The sequence below is a fragment of the Pinus tabuliformis genome, chromosome 3_2, assembly GCF_031772625.1.
Source record: "Pinus tabuliformis cultivar Carrire ecotype Pingquan chromosome 3_2, CPIR1, whole genome shotgun sequence".
NCBI lineage: Eukaryota > Viridiplantae > Streptophyta > Pinopsida > Pinales > Pinaceae > Pinus > Pinus tabuliformis.
In genome coordinates, this window is record NC_142302.1 from 1,247,138,518 (window position 1) to 1,247,156,630 (window position 18,113).

Genomic DNA, 18,113 nt, shown 5'->3' on the forward strand with positions numbered 1-18,113 from the left:
TCTTTGACATATTCAGCTGTAAAGATTGATGAGAAATCGTTTTCAAAACGATCATCTTCAGGTAAAAACGGAGATCTATGATGGAGATCTTCCCATGGTAAATCATCTACACACAGGACTTCACAAAGTTGTTCGTCAGAAGACACAACTTCGGGAAACGTTATTAATTCCGAAGTTGATGCGAAAAGAGATTCCTCACGGACCACATTCATTTGGTCGATTTTGGTTGAACTTGGGTCGGAAAAAGACTGCACGGCTTCATAAGCAATTTCATATGGACTCAAAGGCATTGCATCACCAAATGAGTCTATCTCAGATTCAGAAGGAATGATCCAAAGATCGTCATAAATAATAGTGTCTGAAGTAATCATATGAATAGATGCAAATGAAGACACGGCGTTGATTGGAGGAAAAGGAAAAGTTCCCAGTAAACCGGCATCTTTAACTAATCCTACGCCAACATCCTTGTAAGGGATAGTCGTTTTACCGACATGCTGGATACTTTCTGAAGAGGCTGGGTCGGATGAAAAATAAGCCAGCTGGTCTATGGTTACGATCTTGCCATTGTGTGGAAACTTTATTACTCTGAAGACCGATGAAACAACCACTGTCATAGCGTAAGACCAACTTCGACCCAAAAGAAGGTTGTAGTCTAGAGGGGCATCAACCACCTCCACATCTAGACTAACAGTTTTTCCTTCAACCCCTATAGGAAAATCCTGTAGAATGCCAAACGGATGGAACCCACGGCCATCAAAGGCCTTAAGAATTGTCGGGGATTGGTTTAGTGAAGGAGAACCAAGCGATCTCCAACACTGTATTGACATAATACACGTGGAAGCTCCCTCATCAATTACAGTCCGATGAATAGGCCTGTTTTTTACTATCACTGGGATCTGGAAAGCCATATGATGAGGTAAACGCGGTGTACTATTTTCTAGATCAAAGATTATGAGGTTCGGGTCGTGAACATCAACAGCTCCTATAGCCGACAAAAGTAATTTTCGTTGTGATGGGCATGATTGCAGCACTTCTAAAGCCGACATTGCTGGTGAAAAAAAGAAACAGCTAAATCCTCAACAATGTTGTAATTTTGGGCCGCTCTCGCATGTGGATTGAAAGCAGACCTTCGAAGTACACCCTTGGCGGGCAGTTTGATTACTAAGTCAGGGTTAGGCTTCTCGATCTGTAGTGGATCGGAACCGAGAGCTGAGGTTGATGGATTTGAATGAGAAGATTCTGCTTCTTTCGATCCATCAACAGGACTTTCACTACCATAATCTTGCGATCGAGTCGCAATCCTTACATGAGACATCATCAATATGGGTTCTTCAGTGGCACCCGATGAAGAACCTATCATCTTACTCTCCTGCTTTGGAAATGGATCTTTCAAAACAGTAGGAATTGAGGAACCTTTGATGATTTTCACAACCTCGGCCCGATGAGGGCAATCTCTTGTAAAATGATCCTCTTCACAAATAAGACAAGGATATCAAGGTTTGCGCTTTTCGTCATTGGTTTCCGACTTTTCTATTTTCTCCTTTGGAGTCTTGTCTGCTTTACCCTTCTTCTTACCTTTCTTCTTCCCAGCGTTTTTTGATTTAGCTGTAGATGACTCTACAGCGTGAATATCAGCAGAAATTTCAGGAGAAGACTCTCCTGTCGGGGAATCTGGTAAGGTTATAATGGGCAAAGAATTCTTTGAAGACTTCTTCTTGCTTTTAGTATTTACCGTACCAATCATGCCATCAGCAGCATGAGATCCCGAAGGAGCAGCAGCGATTTGATTTGACTTTGGAAGATCTGGGATCTTTTCGGGTAACGTACCTGACTGAGTGTAAACTAAGTCAAGGTACTGCGCTTGAGCAATCACTTGCTCCTCAATAACTACTCCGGCCTTAGCTACGTCTTCAGTAATCTTCGGTAATAATGATTTAACAAACCATTCAACTAAGATTTGGTCCGGGATAAAAACTTTCACTAATCGTCGTCGACGTCTCCATTCATGTATATGATCGGAAATATAAGTGGATGTCGACTGTTTTAATGAAGTTAGTAGCTCCGTGCCATTATCATATCTGACCGGCAACTGAAAATGAGTTAGGAACGAGGTAGCTAACTGACTAAAATTGTAAAAAGAGGCCCGTGGTAACTCAATGTACCACTTGGCCGCGAGACCAATGAGTGTATGCTGGAAAAGACGTAAGCGGATCGAATCATCCGAGATGGAATTTGAAGCACACCAGAGGTGGTAAGTCATCACATGATTGGACGGATCCTCTCCAGACTTACCTTCGAACTTGGGTATATCGTTGGGCAACTTATTTGGCATTGGCGACCAGAACGGAAGATAATTTATTGGATCGTTCGTTAGGCGCGACAAGTCTGGTAAATCCAAAGTTGCGATAAACGGTAATTGCTGATTAGGATCCCTAAAACTCTGGGTCACAAGACCGGTCCCAGGAGGAGGATATCCAGGATAACTTGGAATAGGTATCGCATTCGGAATATTATATCCTCCTGGAAAACCAGGATTAACCGGACCGTACTGGGGTTGTTGAGGTTGTTGATAAGTGTACCCAGGATACGGTTGATACTGGTAAACCGGTTGTTGGACAGCAGGCCCGTATTGGTACTGTCCCTGGTACGGTTGATAAGCGAATTGTGGTTGACTAGTGACAACCATACTTAAACCAGGTTGTCCTACAGGCATCTGAACCGTAGTTTGAATCGTAGATCCAGACAATGGTAAAGATGTCTGAGGAGTAGTTGCAGAGACAGTAGAAACCGGAGTTGTCGATACTCCAGAAGCAAGTGTGGTGGAAGGAGCAGATGTTGCGGTAGTTGCAGCAGTCGTTTGAGATGGAGTACTAGGTGCAATTGGCGACTGAGTAACTATCGAAGGTACAGAAGTTTGAACATTAGACTGGACTGGTTGCTGGGATGGACCAGCAACTAAGGGTTGTCCAGCTTGAGATGACAATTGTACGCTTGGCTGCAATACCTGTTGAACTTGCGATGGATCCCACACTATGTTCATTCCGGGGTATTGACCCATGACAGGTTGAGGATATTGAGATCCATAACCGGATTGAGGGTAGGATTGATAACTGAAAGGCACAGTGCCCATACCTTGAACATATGATTGACCTTGAGGTGGTTGATAACCTTGACTCGAGTATTGGCCTTGAGGTTGATACCCTTGAGGTAAATACTGATACTGGGGTTGACCTTGACCTTGAGGTTGATACCCTTGAGGTAAATACTGATACTGAGGTTGACCCTGGGGTACATATTGAGGCTGGGGTTGACCCTGAGGAATGTATTGTATTATGGGTACATATTGTCCTTGAGGTTGCCCCCCAGACGCAACTTGTGTACCTTGAGGTTGCCCCCCAGGCGTTAATTGAGGCTGCCCCCAGGCGATAATTGGCCACCTTGAGGTTGAGAACCGGGAACTGAACCTGACATCATGTAAATGTCTCCTACACCCAACAGTTTGTTACCATTGTTTCCAGCTAATAACCCATGTTCAATGGGTTGAGGAGATGCTCCCGCAAAAGTACCAGAAAGTGACTGATACCCGGAGGGAACAGAAGGACCGCCGTACAAGAAAGATTCAGGAGATTGAGTGAACACGGACGACTGACCAGACATATTTACAGGAGTATAAATACCTCCAGGTGGAAAAGGAGTACGAGGTGGAGAAAAACTTATCCCTGAGTTGTCTAAATAATTGTTAACGAAAGGTACCAAGTAGTACTTCTAGGAGGACTGTAAAAGATGGATTCACGCTCCCTTAGATCAATGGTAGGTTGATCTTCAAGGATAGATACGCCAAATTCTTCCTCTGGAGAAAGTTCTTCAATAGCTATCAAACCAGCAGGAAGATTTTCGGTGATAACTCTTTCTACCCTAGGTGAATCTGGTGCACTAGAAGTTGGAGTAACAGGTTCAGATATTTCAGGTTCTTCGCCTATATCACTAGTATATGAAAAACTACCAGCAAGCTCGGAAACTGCAACAGCTTCGGGATTATAACCTGTTTCTAGACCTTGGTAATCTGGATGGACTACCAACGACGACTCTCCTTCTTCAGGTGAACCTACTTTACTACCACTAGGAGTTACAAGGACTTTCAAACCTTCGTAATGACCCGGAACCTCTTCAGGAGGTTCGCCCCGAAGTCTACGGGACTTCCTCAACAAATCGGCCACGGTAACAATCTCAGGAGACTTGCCCCGAAGTCTACGGGACTGTCTCGGTAATTCAGCCACAGTTAAAGACTTTTAACTACTGCACACACAAACAAAGTAAAATCTCAAAGCAAACCACCTAAAGTCTCTAAAGAACCAAACAAATTTGAATCACACGCCTAAAGAATCTAGGGCGTCAAACCATACACAAACAGTAGCCTTCTGGACCGAAAACACTAGTTGGAGATGAAACCCAACATCGCCGAATTCAGTACAGAAGTGGTGGGCGGAACAGTTACCCCGGCAACTTGCTTAATGAATAGACCGGCACAAGTTCCTCCACTTTAACCGTCTCGAGTGAAGTGAACCCCCCGGAAAATCCAAGTGAGTCTAGCCGACGTCTGCTCCAGGTACAGTGGGATCTTCCCTCCACCGTCACCTCGGTAGAATCCTAAAGATAATGGTCACTAAGGTTACCAACAGCAACAAATGCACCTGGGGGAACAGTCTACGACCTGATAGCACGCAAGGGCAGAGTAACAAGCTCAATCCCCTTGCCGGCTCCTTGACAATAATCCAAGGTTTACCGACAAGTGACCCCAGGCTCCTCGACAATAATCTGAGGTTTACCGTTTGTAGTACGTGCGTATCTGGCGTCTTTCCCAATGAAGGAGGATTGATCCCCTCACTGGTTTAGACACGGTCTCGTGCTTCTCCTTTAAGAGGAGCTTTCCCAGAGTACAAATGAAACAGTTGGATTTATCCTACCACAAGATGAGCTACTTGTTTGGTTTTACTGTCTTGGAGAGTTAATTACTCTCCTACTCCAAGACACTAGCCTGATCTATATTGGTGTTTCAGATCCCTAGTAAATAAAAAGTTACTAAGTTGATTTTACTTTAAGCGTTAATTTTATGGCTTTTCTTTAAGACAAAAGGTAGTGGAGATGAAAACTGATGGTGTGTAGACTTGACCGAAATCCACTAAAAAGATGCACTTAGGATGATTTATACTAATTTTCTTTTTCGATGAATTTCCTAGCTAAGAGAGTTGGAGAATGCAAAATTGATATAAAAACAACTTTCTTGGCAATGAAAATCAAAGAAACAAACTCTTTATCTTTTCAAAAACATACAACACATGACCACAAATCACTTCAGGAAAATTCCTTTTTCTTTCAAAGACTCAAATGCTACCAAAGCAAACTTTCCTTCAAAAGATATTTTTTGTATTTTTTCCTAATTAATAAAGCATGTAAAACTTACTTTAACAAAAATCAAAGTTAAAAAAGCTATGGCAATCAAATCAACTCAATTTCACTCAAAAACAAATCTAAGAGAAAATTCACCTAAAAGTAAATCTAACGAGGCAAAAGCCTACTAAAGATGATTCCTGGATGTTTTACTCAGTCAAAATGTAACTAAGGACTAGTTAATGCAGAACCAAAAACCAGTCAAAAACAAAAATCAAAATCTTTTGTTCTTTTTCTCAAGAATAAAATTCAAAGTTCAATCAACAAACTTTTTCGAGGTTCGCAAAGAGAAGACACAAAGGTAGGTTTCTCACAAGGGTGGATTCTACGACAGGTCCGACTCCTAAGAGGACTGAACAAAACCAGGGAGATCCAAAGTTTGACAACCTCTAACGCCAAAGTCACTACAGGACCAGTGCAAAAATCAAACCCTAAGGCAAAATCTCTATGAATTTCACTAAAAATCTCGACACTGACGAAACAAGCTTAGGTGAAGATTTATGGCAGAAAACCAGTGGATCTGGGTAGAAAAAACAAATTAAAAGCAAAATCTAAAAGGCAAAAAGAAGAAAATTGAAATTTTCTTAATTTTGACAGGGTACGCAGGCGACCTGTTTTCACAGGTGCAGGTACGCTCTGTGCACAAAGCGACAGTGCGTACAGGTACGCACTGTGCTCAACGCAGAGGCTGCGTACTTCTAGCAAAACAAAGAAAAACTAAAATCTAATTTAACCCTAAGCTAGCCCACCCAAAAACACAGTCACACAGCCAAAAACCAGAAAACAAATGACTTTTCTCAGATCAAAATTTCATACAAAGGAAAAATCATTCACATCAATGGAGTCCCCAGCGGAGTCGCCATTTTGTCATGCGGAAAGAGTCGATAGTGCGGACACAACCGACCTCCCTAGAAGCAAAGGCTTTCTAGTGACAAACAAGACAAATAAACACTACCTTTCTCTAAACATGCATTGAAAATACAAGTAATCAGGTGATTTTAACATACCTTTAGTCCAACGCTTTGTAGTAGTTCAGCCTCGCCGATCCGGATGAGCTCCTCCTTCTCTTCGAAACCTGCATTCACTAACAAGCAAAAGATTAAATAGCACCTGATAAACTCATAAAACAATACATATCCATCATACAGACCAAGGAGTATATGAAACAAATCATGAATAACAATCTGTTGAGAAAAATGAGTTCATTTGTATTAAGAGGAAACAAAAGAAACCATTACAACCTGAGCCTTGGTGTTGTGCAGGTCCCTCCTAGGGTCCAACAAGAGTTTTCCTTTACTTTGATCAGCTCACCCACTCTCCAATAAGGCTAGGAAAGGATGGGAATCTCTCCTCTCAAGCTTTACAAGGGAGTCCTAATTCCAGCAGCATCTACCCTTAGGAATGTTCAGCTTTCAACCTCCCCTCCCTCTGGCCCAATGCCTATATTTATAGTGCTATAGAGGAAGTTATTCAGGTCCACCATCAATGGGATAAGCCCCTCTTTGGATGGGATAGCTCCCCTCTTGATGGGATAAGTTCCTCTTTGATAGGGATACATGAACCATCTGGAGGCGCTCCATACACGTCAAACAAGCTTCTAGAATGCTCTAGAAATGACTACAAGTAACTTTTTTGGAGTGAAACTTGCGCCTTTTGACCTTTACAGGAGTACGCACCCATTGCTTTACAGACAGAGCGTACAAGTACGCAGGTATTGTGATCTTGGGGTGCGTACACGCAGGTAAGGCTAAAAAAAACTGCGTACCCAGAGATATATAGATTTTTAATGACTTTCTCTCTTTCTTGAAGTTTGCCATGGAGAGCAGAGGTATGAGGCTTGCCAAGGAGGATAGTATGGCAGTTGATGGAGCCATACTAACTGCAAATAGTCATGGTGACAAATTTTAGTGTAACAATATGCTCCATTTAGGACTGTGGCAAAAGAAAAACAGGAAACTGAAGAAAAAGTGAAAAAAGTGAAGAAAAGCATTGATTAATCTCAAGTTCAAATGTCTAGTCAGGAAACCCAGGATGATGTTAGCACCAAAGAAGAAGAAAAGAGGGCTAGATGTCCTAGCAGAAGCCTCAGAACATATGGATTAGAGGGAAATAACTAAATTTTGGTTGCATGAGGACATGCAACACCTTCACAGTGGGGGTATGTTGAGCCTCAAACCTGCACCTTCCTATACACCCTCTCAGCCTTCTTTTTCCACTTACTTCATCCACCAAGCTGTTAAATCATTGCATTATAGTCTAAAAAGAGCTTCTGACATGGTTTTCTAACTATGCTTATGACTGTTGTTTGGTTTAGATTTTTGTTCAGGCAGCTGCGGAAACTTGTCATTTTCCGCAGCCAGCACAAGTTTCCGCAGCCATTTTATTAAAGGCTATGCTAAAGGTGTCCTATGAAGAAACGAGCCACATGGGCAAGATACAGGTGACGGGTACATGGAACGTGTCCCTTCAGATTAGCCAAATCATCCATAAAAGGTCACGGTCAACAAGGGTCAAAGGCAAAGCCAACCAAGGAATTTAGTGGTGGCACGTCTCTGTTTTGAGCACGTGAAAGTTTACGTGGCACAGTCCTCCACTCACGGAGATATCGGCACACCTGGAGATCAACCCCGTAACCTGAATCCAACAACTACCACTCCGAAGATTTAATGGACATGATGACCGTTACGCTAGATCTCGGGCTGAAGAGATCTACGTGTCTCTGGCAATGCAGTTAACAGCATAGGATTTAGTTAGTTAGTTACAGTACTTTTTCATTATAAATAACGCATTGATAAACGTTGTGTAGAATTTTTTGGAGATGTAATTTTTGAACTGTTGTTATTATCACCCCACTGCACTCTGTTTTATATATTTTGCTGCTGCTTTAATACATGAGAAGACTACTTTCCTGAGCTCGTTTTTGTGACTGTTCGTTGACTGGCTGAGGTGGCAGAGGGCCCCTGCGCACTAAAGCCCTGTGTAGTTTTCATTTGATTTTATTATGTTTCTGCTTTCATAATCATTAGCTTGTATATAACATGTTGTTTTGATGTTTTTAGTTCACTATTGTTTACATTTTCATTTATGTTTTCTTATAGTTGTCAGCTGATCAATGCTTTTCTACAGGTTTTCTTAGGCAGCCCGGGCAGATTTTCATCTTTTTGATAACTAATGACATATGAGATCATCTTGTCCTTCCTGCTAATTTTCATTTTCTGAAGCTTAATTCCAGCACTGTCATTTTTCAAATTGTGTTTTTCTTATTTATTTTTCTGCTACTTAGACATCATACTACTCATTTGTTTATGGTTTCTTTCTATAGTCAAGTGACTCTATTAGTAAGAAATCAGAATATTACTTATTGTAGTGTGATTTAGTTATCATATTTCTTAACTTGTTCATGATTGCTTCCCATAAGGTAGATTGAGCTGAAGGGTAAAGGATCAGAAGAGTTGAAGTAGTGTGATTAGTTTCCTTTATGCAATTTAATTTCTTGCAATTTAGATATCATATTGCTAAACTTGTTCATGATTGCTTCCCATAAGGTAGATTGAGCTGAAGGGTAAAGGATCAGAAGAGTTGAAGTAGTGTGATTAGTTTCCTTTATGCAATTTAATTTCCTGCGATTTAGATATCATATTGCTTAACTTGTTCATGATTGCTTCCCATAAGGTAGATTGAGCTGAAGGGTAAAGGATCAGAAAAGTTGAAGTAGTGTGAATTAGTTGATTTTGCTTTCATCTTTTGAGTTGCTTTAAGTTCAGTTTTTACTTTCTTTTTCATACAACAGCAAGGATACTGGGCCATTGTCATTAGTTCATTGTTTGATACATTTACTTCCTCTTAAGAATTGATTTCATTACAGTTATTTTAAAGCTTTCTTTTTGAACACTTTTAAGTTTGGAAAATCACTGTAGAAATCACCATTGCCATCCATACTTAACTTTCATTTTCGCCATCACACATTAGGGAAAGATAAATCCAAAAACAAACTAAAAAAACTCAAAAACGACAAAAGACTAAGGAAATGGTTATCTTGTACATATAGTACACTTCACTTCGTCAGTTTACGAATCCTAGATTGACATTTTAATCAACAAATTTAGAACACACTAAATTGACCAAACACTTCCTGAGGTGGAGGCCTCAGCGAAGTTCTTCTTTACTTCCATGAAGGTCTCTTTAGTGCGATTAAGATCAAAGTCTACTTCCTTTTCAGCAGCCTTACGCACCCACCCGTCATCCTCGGGTTGCTTACCTTTATCTACACCAACAGCCATACCACTTCTTGTCACTATATTTATGCTTTGATCTTCTTCGCGGGGCTCAACCCTCATCATTTGAATGTTCTACGTAGGTTGTTGGGGTTGTGCCTTCTTTTCTTGCATCTTTTCCATAAGGACCAGACATTCCTCTATCACATGGTCAAACTGTCGACAATACTGACATAATGGATGCGTGGGGTTGGTACAATCTTGCGCAAAGTTCCCTGCTTCGCCGCAGTTATAGCAAATCACCTGCCCACGCCCTCAACCAGCACCACCCCTTCTTCCTCGTCCTTGACCTTGGAATCCTCCGCACGCTACTCCTATGTGCTGATCCTATGGCTGATTCTCTGCCTGCATTCAATAGGTACGGGTTCTATCCATCATCAGCTCATAACTTCTACAATGGAATTCATCATGACCTACAAATTTGCATAAATTGCAAAACAATTGTTGAGGGTCTATACAATCCTCTACAGTAAATGGAAATTATTAGTCATGTGTTGTCTTGTAACCGAATAGATAGCGCAACTCTCGTTCTCATCCCAACGTTATTCTCTAGTTTCAGTGAAACAGGCCCTCCCCCAATAATATAGTTCTTATAGACTGGAAAATGGTCCTTATCATGTCCATGGCTCTTGCACTTCAAACACCAGACCTCGGTGTGCACCTCGGTTGGGCTTCCTATCCTTTCTTCAGCCTCTACAACTCCAAGTGCAGGCTTTCCAGCTATGAGTGAATATGTTTCACTCCAAGGTTTGTATCATGTATGGGCGAGGCATCCATCCTCATCGCAATCTCTAAGGCTTCAGCTTGTGTAGCTATCTTTTGTTGTGATAGAAGCACACTCAAGTGCGGAAAGAGCAACGCTATATACCAATCGCAATGTTGGGAATCTGTAATTATCATATTGGCTTGCCTAATTAGTCATTTCAATCTCTGATCGAAATCCCAAGGTGTCTCACCTACCTTCTGTCGAATTTCCTTAAACTCAGTTACCGACTGCACCTCCCGCTTAGGCTTTCTGAACTCCTTATTCAAAGCTTGATGGGTCTCTGCCAATGACGCGGTGGGGTTATCAGTGCAGTACTTGATGTACCATGTTAATGCTCGATCCTGTAAGGTTATGACTGTTGGGCATGGAATCCCCCCAAGGCATGTTTTGGGGCTCAAAGCCCAAGTTTTGACCGAATCTTTTTGTAAAGCTCCACGAATTGCGGGCATGGGGCGCGAAAGTATGATAGAGTCATAGGGTTGTCCGCCCTAGTTTTGTCATGTAATGTCAGCTAGATAGACCTACCCATTATCCACGAACCATGGGATTGTATAAATAGAGCGAGGCTCTAAGTGTAGGAGAGAAGAATAGAGAAGAAGTAGAAAAGTCTAAGTAATTGAGTTGCAAGTGGAAGGGTGTCTTTGGATCATAAAGTAGGAGAAGGCTCTGCAGCTAACTGCATAGAGACCTAGTAGTCCGCAGCTAAGTGTGCGGACCCCTACAACTGAGTGCGCAGGGCGAGTCGAGTCTGTAACCAAGGAAGGAATTAAAAAAGAGAAGTTTTTTCCTAATTCTATGTATCTGTTCTTGGGTTAAAGCATGTTTGTTATGATTTGCAAATATATTGTTTATTTACTACACGCACCTGTATGAATGATTTATGTTGTTAAGTATAACTTAAAGCACGCAAGTAGTCTAAGATAATAAACTAACATTGGAATATGAGTAAAGTCTTAGGCAATAATGTAGAAGCACGGTGTTTAGCCCCTGGGTAGGGTTGCGCAAAGGTCGTATATTAGGCTGCAAGGTACGGGAAAGTGCGCGAAGCAACCTGTGCGCAGGGTCACACCGCAAACCAGTTGAACTCATCAGACATCTCCGGGGTGTGGAAACCTAGTTCTAGCACCCTCCCATACTACTTTGGGTGAGACCTCAGTCTGCGCTCCGTGGACTATTGCAAAAGGGCCAGTAGTACCGAGATTTGTTTTGCTAACTAACTTTGAACCTGGGTCAGGCCCAAATAAGCCAACAAATGGTTCCATTGTTGGGACCAGGATCTGCATAGAGATGTCTGATGGCATATCACTAAAATTCGATAAAGAAAGGAATTGAAGAGTGGTTGGACAAAAAGATTCACGAGTTTTGGATACAGGAAAACAGGAATCCACAATTATTGAAGGAAGAGTGGTTAGATTGCTACTTATATACGGAAATCAACAAAATCTTCTTTGCATCCTTCCCCTCTAAGTTGTATGAGTGGATCGCGAAGCTAGCAGACAATCAAGGAAGGTGTAGGCTCAAAAAACCTATTGTGTGGACTCCAGAGTTGGTGCGTAGAATGGAAGCATTGGAAGACAACATCGTGCACGCTGTGGATCACTAGCTCGATCGAATTATAGGAGGATTTATCACCGAGTTCATGGTAGATACCTCAGTCAGCTATAGCGAAGTGGAACAACGCTTCCTCAAAGGACTGTGACATAAGTACGTTAAATATTTGAACTCTTGGATTAAAATGCTACTGTGTGAAAAGCGGGTTATGCGAATAAATTGATATTTGGGGCTACGCGAAGTGGGAGAATCTACAAAAATGAAGGTAGCTTAGAACTAGAAACTAGCCCCTTGATTTCACCTCCGCGAGAAAACGAGGAAGAGCTCGCGAAGGTTTCACCAAGAAGTGCAATCAGTTTGATAAAACAACGAATTCTGCACATACCACTTCCACCTACACCACCGCCAGTTTCACCATATTCACCCCCGTCTTCGCCCACACCACCTCCGCCATCACCACAGTTCAATATGGCAAGCGCGATAAATTTTCCAGTGTTCAAAGGAGTAGGGAATGAAGATCCGGACCAGTTTTGGTTCATGGTAAGGGCTGTATGGGAAGAGTAGGGAGTCACAGATGACAATATAAAGAAAGCAACGTTGGTCAGCACTTTGCAGGATCGCGCATTGACTTGGTACATTAAGCACTCCAATGACAATCCGAACGTAGGGATCGTGGATATCCAAGTTGTGCTAAACAAGGAATTTAGCAGGCCAAAATCAAAGACACAGTCGATCATCATATTTAAGGAAATCATGATGCTTCTAGGTGAGACACCCTAGGAGCTGGATAAGAGACTGAAGTTTAGAATTCGTGAAGCCAACATGACCTTGACGGATGGGCAACACCGTGCATGGTTCGTAGCATCGCTAACGCTGCATCTAAGGAATGTGTTTCATAGCAGAAGTTAACCACTCAGGCCGAAGCCTTGGAGATCACAATGAGACTACACGAGACCCCAATACAAGATCCTAACCTGGGAGTTCAACAAATCCACGTGCAGTTGAAAAACTTGTGCCTTGAGATGCATAGTTTGAAACAAGACAGGAAAGCTCGCCCAGAAGCGCACGAGGAGGTATGGTGCATAAAGTGCAAAAGCCAAGGACATGACAAGGACCATTGTCTAGTCTTCGCGAACTACCTGGTGGGAGGAGGACCAATGCCATTGAGACCAGAGGCACAAGCAAGACCGAACACGGCACCTGCATTATGGTGCGCGATGTCACTAATGAGGCTCTCCAAGATTTCATGCAGGAGAACCAGATTGTGTTGGGGGCTCTCAGAGCACAGTTGTAGGAATTACAAGTGCACCCCCCTTAGGTTGGTACCCTTTCAACCAACCTCGCAGTTGGATCCACTGCAGCAGAGAAGATGTTGCGCGCGTGGATGACGAACACAATAGTGTTGTCAGAAGGGGCACTGGTGACATCAAATGAGGTCGACATGCCTTCGGTTAGCACGCTGAAGGGTATCAGTCCTAATCTAGCTGCCCTTCCACACGAGATATTATATGTGCTGCATGATGGGATAACTACAGAGCTGTGAGCTAGGGAGAGCCGTGCGCTCCAATTCCTCAGTGAGTAGAAGATAAATATGGAACAACTCAGATTGCAGCGCGATGAATTGGTGTCGCAAAATCAACAGCTGGTGTAGGTGATAGACGACGCTTGCCGAAGCATCCTAGAGCTAGCCATCCCAGCAGATATATCAACAGAGGTGCGGATCCATAGGCTAGCAGCAGGGGTCCGTGAGGCCAGGGAGGAAATGATAAAGGTTCAGCTAGCGCTAAATCTTCAGATTTTTGAACTATGGTTAAAGGTGCAGCCATCCACTCCCCCCAAAGTAAGAGAACAGCGCGCTAGCACTATCACAGCAAGATTGGAGGAAATCGGAGGTGTAGTGCAAGACTGCACTAGCATGTTGGAAGAATCACTTAAAGTCCTCACAACTCTAAAGGAGGACCCCAACATCCAGCGCTTAGAGACAAAGGCACGAGAACTCCAATAGTAGTATGACAGTGTCTGAGGAACTGCAAAGACGGTGGTCCTCACCTAGAGGCTTGCATGGATGTAGCAGGCTAAAGCACTGAAGGAGCAAGTGGACGCGGCACGACATAAGGAAGCAGTCCTCAAAGCGCGTGTCCAACCTTGGATCGACGAGGCCTTCACCATCACGGTATAAATCGAAGGCAAGCTTGCACACATACAGGGGATGCACACATTGATGCAGAGAAGCACTCCCAACACAGAAGTCTCGGAACATCGTATGCAGCAGATCCAGCAAGTAACAACTCAGTGCGTTGTTGACCTCCGCACAGTTTGAGAACAGTTGGAGGGACTCCGCGCAAAGATCATCGCGCTGACAGAGTGGCTCGAGGGTGAGTCACGATGTTTGTGTTGGGGACCTGTTGGGCATGGAATCCCCCCAAGGCATGTTTTGGCACTCAAAGCCCAAGTTTTGACTGAATCTTGTTATAAAGCTTCACGAATTGCGAGTGCGGGGCACAAAAGTATGATAGAGTCACAGGGTTTTCCACCCTAGTTTTGTAATGTAATTTTGGCTGGATAGACCTACCCATGGTTGGCGAACCATGGGATTGTATAAATAGAGTGAGGCTCTAAGTGTAGGAGAGAAGAATAGAGGAGAAGTAGAAAAGTATAATTAATTGAGTCGCAAGTGGAAGGGTGTCTTTAGATCGTAGAGTAGGAGAAGGCTTTGCAGCTGAGTGCGAGAGGCCTAGTTGTTCGTAGCTGAGTGCGCAGACCCCTACAGCTGAGTGCGCAGGGTGAGTCAAGTCTGTAACCAAGGAAGGAATTAATAAACAGAAGGTTTTTCCTAATTCTATGTATTTGTTCTTGGGTTAATGAATGTTTGTTATGATTTGCAAATATACTGTTTATTTACTGCGTGCACCTGTATGAATGACTTATGTTGTTAAGTATAACTTAAAGCACGCAAGTAGGCTAAGATAATCAACTAACATTGGAATACTAGTAAATTCTTGGGCAATAACGCAGAAGTGCGATGTTTAGCCCCTGGTTAGGGTTGCGCGAAGGTCGTATATCAGGTTATGAGGTACAGGAAAGTGCGCGAAGCAACCTGCATGCAGGGTCACACCGCGAACCAATTGAACTCATCAGACATCTCGAGGGTGCGGAAACCTGGTTCTAGCAGCCTCCCATACTACTTCGGGTGAGACCTCAGTCTGTGCTCCACGGACTGTTGCCGAAAGGGCCAGTAGTACCAAGATTTGTTTGGCTAACTAAATTTGAACCTGGGTCAGGCCCCAATAAGCTAATAGTTACCAACTACGCTTTCTTGATGTTATCATCTGTAATATGTTGTGTTGTCCATACAGCTCCTATGACAAACCAGAACTGTTCGGAATCTTCGCTCCCTACTCCTCTAAAAATCGTCATCTTCATCACATTCGCTATGTTGAATGGTGGAAGTGGAGGTGGAGGGGGTGAAGGTGTAGGTGTATGAGATGGAGGTGGAGGTGGAGTGGATGGATGAGGTATCCTTGAGATACCCTGTGTAATTAACTGAACTCCACTTTGCGATGTAGTCAATACCGTCCCTTCGTCGTCACTTGAAGGGGGTTCAATGAGCAGACTATATTCTAAGATTAATCCTTCATTTCTTCTAAAGAATCTTCCACTTCATGTAACCCCAAAGATCAAGGTAACTACATAACCCTCTTTTCACATAACAACATTTTAATCCAAGTCTTTAATGATTTTAAATACTTACCCCGCGATCCCTTAAAGAGCCTTCGTTCTTCTTCACTATAGTTGATATTTCTGTCGATCATGAAATAAGTCACAAAACTTCCCAATGTGCGATCAATCCAATGATCCACAAGCTACGTGATATTTCTGCTTGATTCCTCCAGATGTGGCACCAGCTCAAGAGTCCACACTATAGGCCCTTCAAGTTTCCACGTCCCTTGACCATCGACTAATTTAGACAAACACTCGTGTAGTTCATCTGGGAAGAAATAGAAGTACGCGTCGATCTCATCTATGTACAAAAATATATGCAACCACTGCTCCTTGGATAATTTAGGGCTAATTTTCTCTTGAGTCGTGACCGCGTGCACATTTCGATCAACCCACTTGTCAATCTCTTTCTTTGTAGGAAACCATTTATCACACATCTTTTAGATAAATCATGGTCCCAGCAACGAAACCATTTGTTGGCTTAATGGGGATTAGGTTCAGAGTTGTTTATGTCAATCAACAAAACCCTAATTGCTTGCCCTTTCGGAAATAACCTGCATAGTGTAGGTTGCAGTCTCACCCAAAGCAGTATTGGTGGATGCTAGAACCAGGTTTCTACATCCAAAGACCGTGTGATAAGTGATCTTAAGCCTTTGTAACTCAAATCTACCTTCGCGCATGTTAGAGTCGGTCTTGTTGCCCTCCATCAGCGATCAAAGCTCTTTGCATTTGCATATGTAGGTGTCTCATCAGTGTTAATTTTTGCATCCCATTAGGCATGCCATAACCCTGATGGAGGAGCTGGTGTGTTTATACCCCTCTTGGCATTGTTGGTTCAGGTCATTTCAGTCATTAGGCTCTCTCAAAGCTTGTCTTGTTTTGTCATAAGGTCAAATTCCTAGGTCTAGGGTTTTGGTCAAGATGGATTACAGGTCATGTCTCTGAAGGTCAAATGGTGCCCAGCAAGCTAGAGGGATGATTTTAAAAAGTGTTTCTTCACAAATTTCAATATTGTACAGTTAATTTTCACCTTGGATTTAAAAACTCTGTTTTTAAAGCCAAGGTCATTTTAAATTTTTGTAAAAAGTGATGAAATTTCAAAAGTGTTCAGCGGACAAAATGCAACCCTGGTCCCCTTGCCTAGATCCCTCAGATGATCTACCTGCAAAAAGAATCAAGTCAAAGCACTAAATGAGTCAATTTCAGGACAAAGGAAGCCAAAAAGTCAGTTTTGTAAAGTGTCAATGAGAAACTTTAGAAAGTGGGTTTGAGCATGAAATTTTTTCAAATGGAGTTTATAAAAACCCAATCTCCCTCCTTTTACTCTCATTATGCATCCAAGGCATTGGCAAGTGCGAGTGAGCAAGTATCCAAGAGCTTTGGGCAAAATCTGGTCAAATTCAGGCTCAAGACAGGCGCGCGACCCGTCAGGCCAGGCGTGAGACCCGTCAGCGAGCATCCAGCAGTGTTGTTTTGTAACGGGCGCGACCCGTCAACGTTTCCCCTGCAAACTCAACTCAAAATCGCTCAAACTCCCTCCAAATCTTCAAGTTTTTTGAGGTAGGCCCTCTACACTTCAATTTGGTTGTTGGTTATGATTGAAGGCCCTCATGCTTGTGTTTAAGAGTCAAATTGTGCAAGTGGAAGAGGCTTCATATGACTACAATATTAATGGTTAAAATGTGATAGGGTTTGTGTTGTTTCAAGGTTTTTTCCCTTTGTAATTGTTTCCCTCCTTCCCCTTTCCACTCATATTTGTATTTTCCCATACCATTTTATAAATAAAATGCAAACCCTCCCTTCTCCCTAATCACTAAAAATGCAAACCCTACCCCTCTCCCAAAGCATCAAAAAACTCAAACCCTAATCTTGCTGCACCATATGCATGTGTAAACACAAGAATTTGTTGGTGAATATGTAAAAAGTTTTGTAAATATGTTTCCCTATCTTCCCCTGTTAGTGTATGTATTCATATTCCCATATGTTCACTTTCTATACATGTATTCCCATATGCAGTGATTTTTGCAAATGATTTCCCAATATTCCTGATTATAAACATGTATTCCTATATGCAATAATTGTTTGCAATGTTTTCCTTAAATTCCCTGTTATATTCATATATTCCCAATTCCTTGTAAAAAGGTCCCTCCCCTAACATTTCCCTCATGTCCTTGTCCCCTTGAAACAGCATAGAAATCAACATTTTATAAAGCAGAAGCAGCAGTACATTTTGTCCACTTTGCTCTTTTAAACATGTCAGAAACCGAAACCTATGAGCAAAGTGATGACCAGTCATCAGCTTCAGAGATTGAGGTACAGAGGAGGCCTCATAAGGGTGGTAAGGGTGGACATCA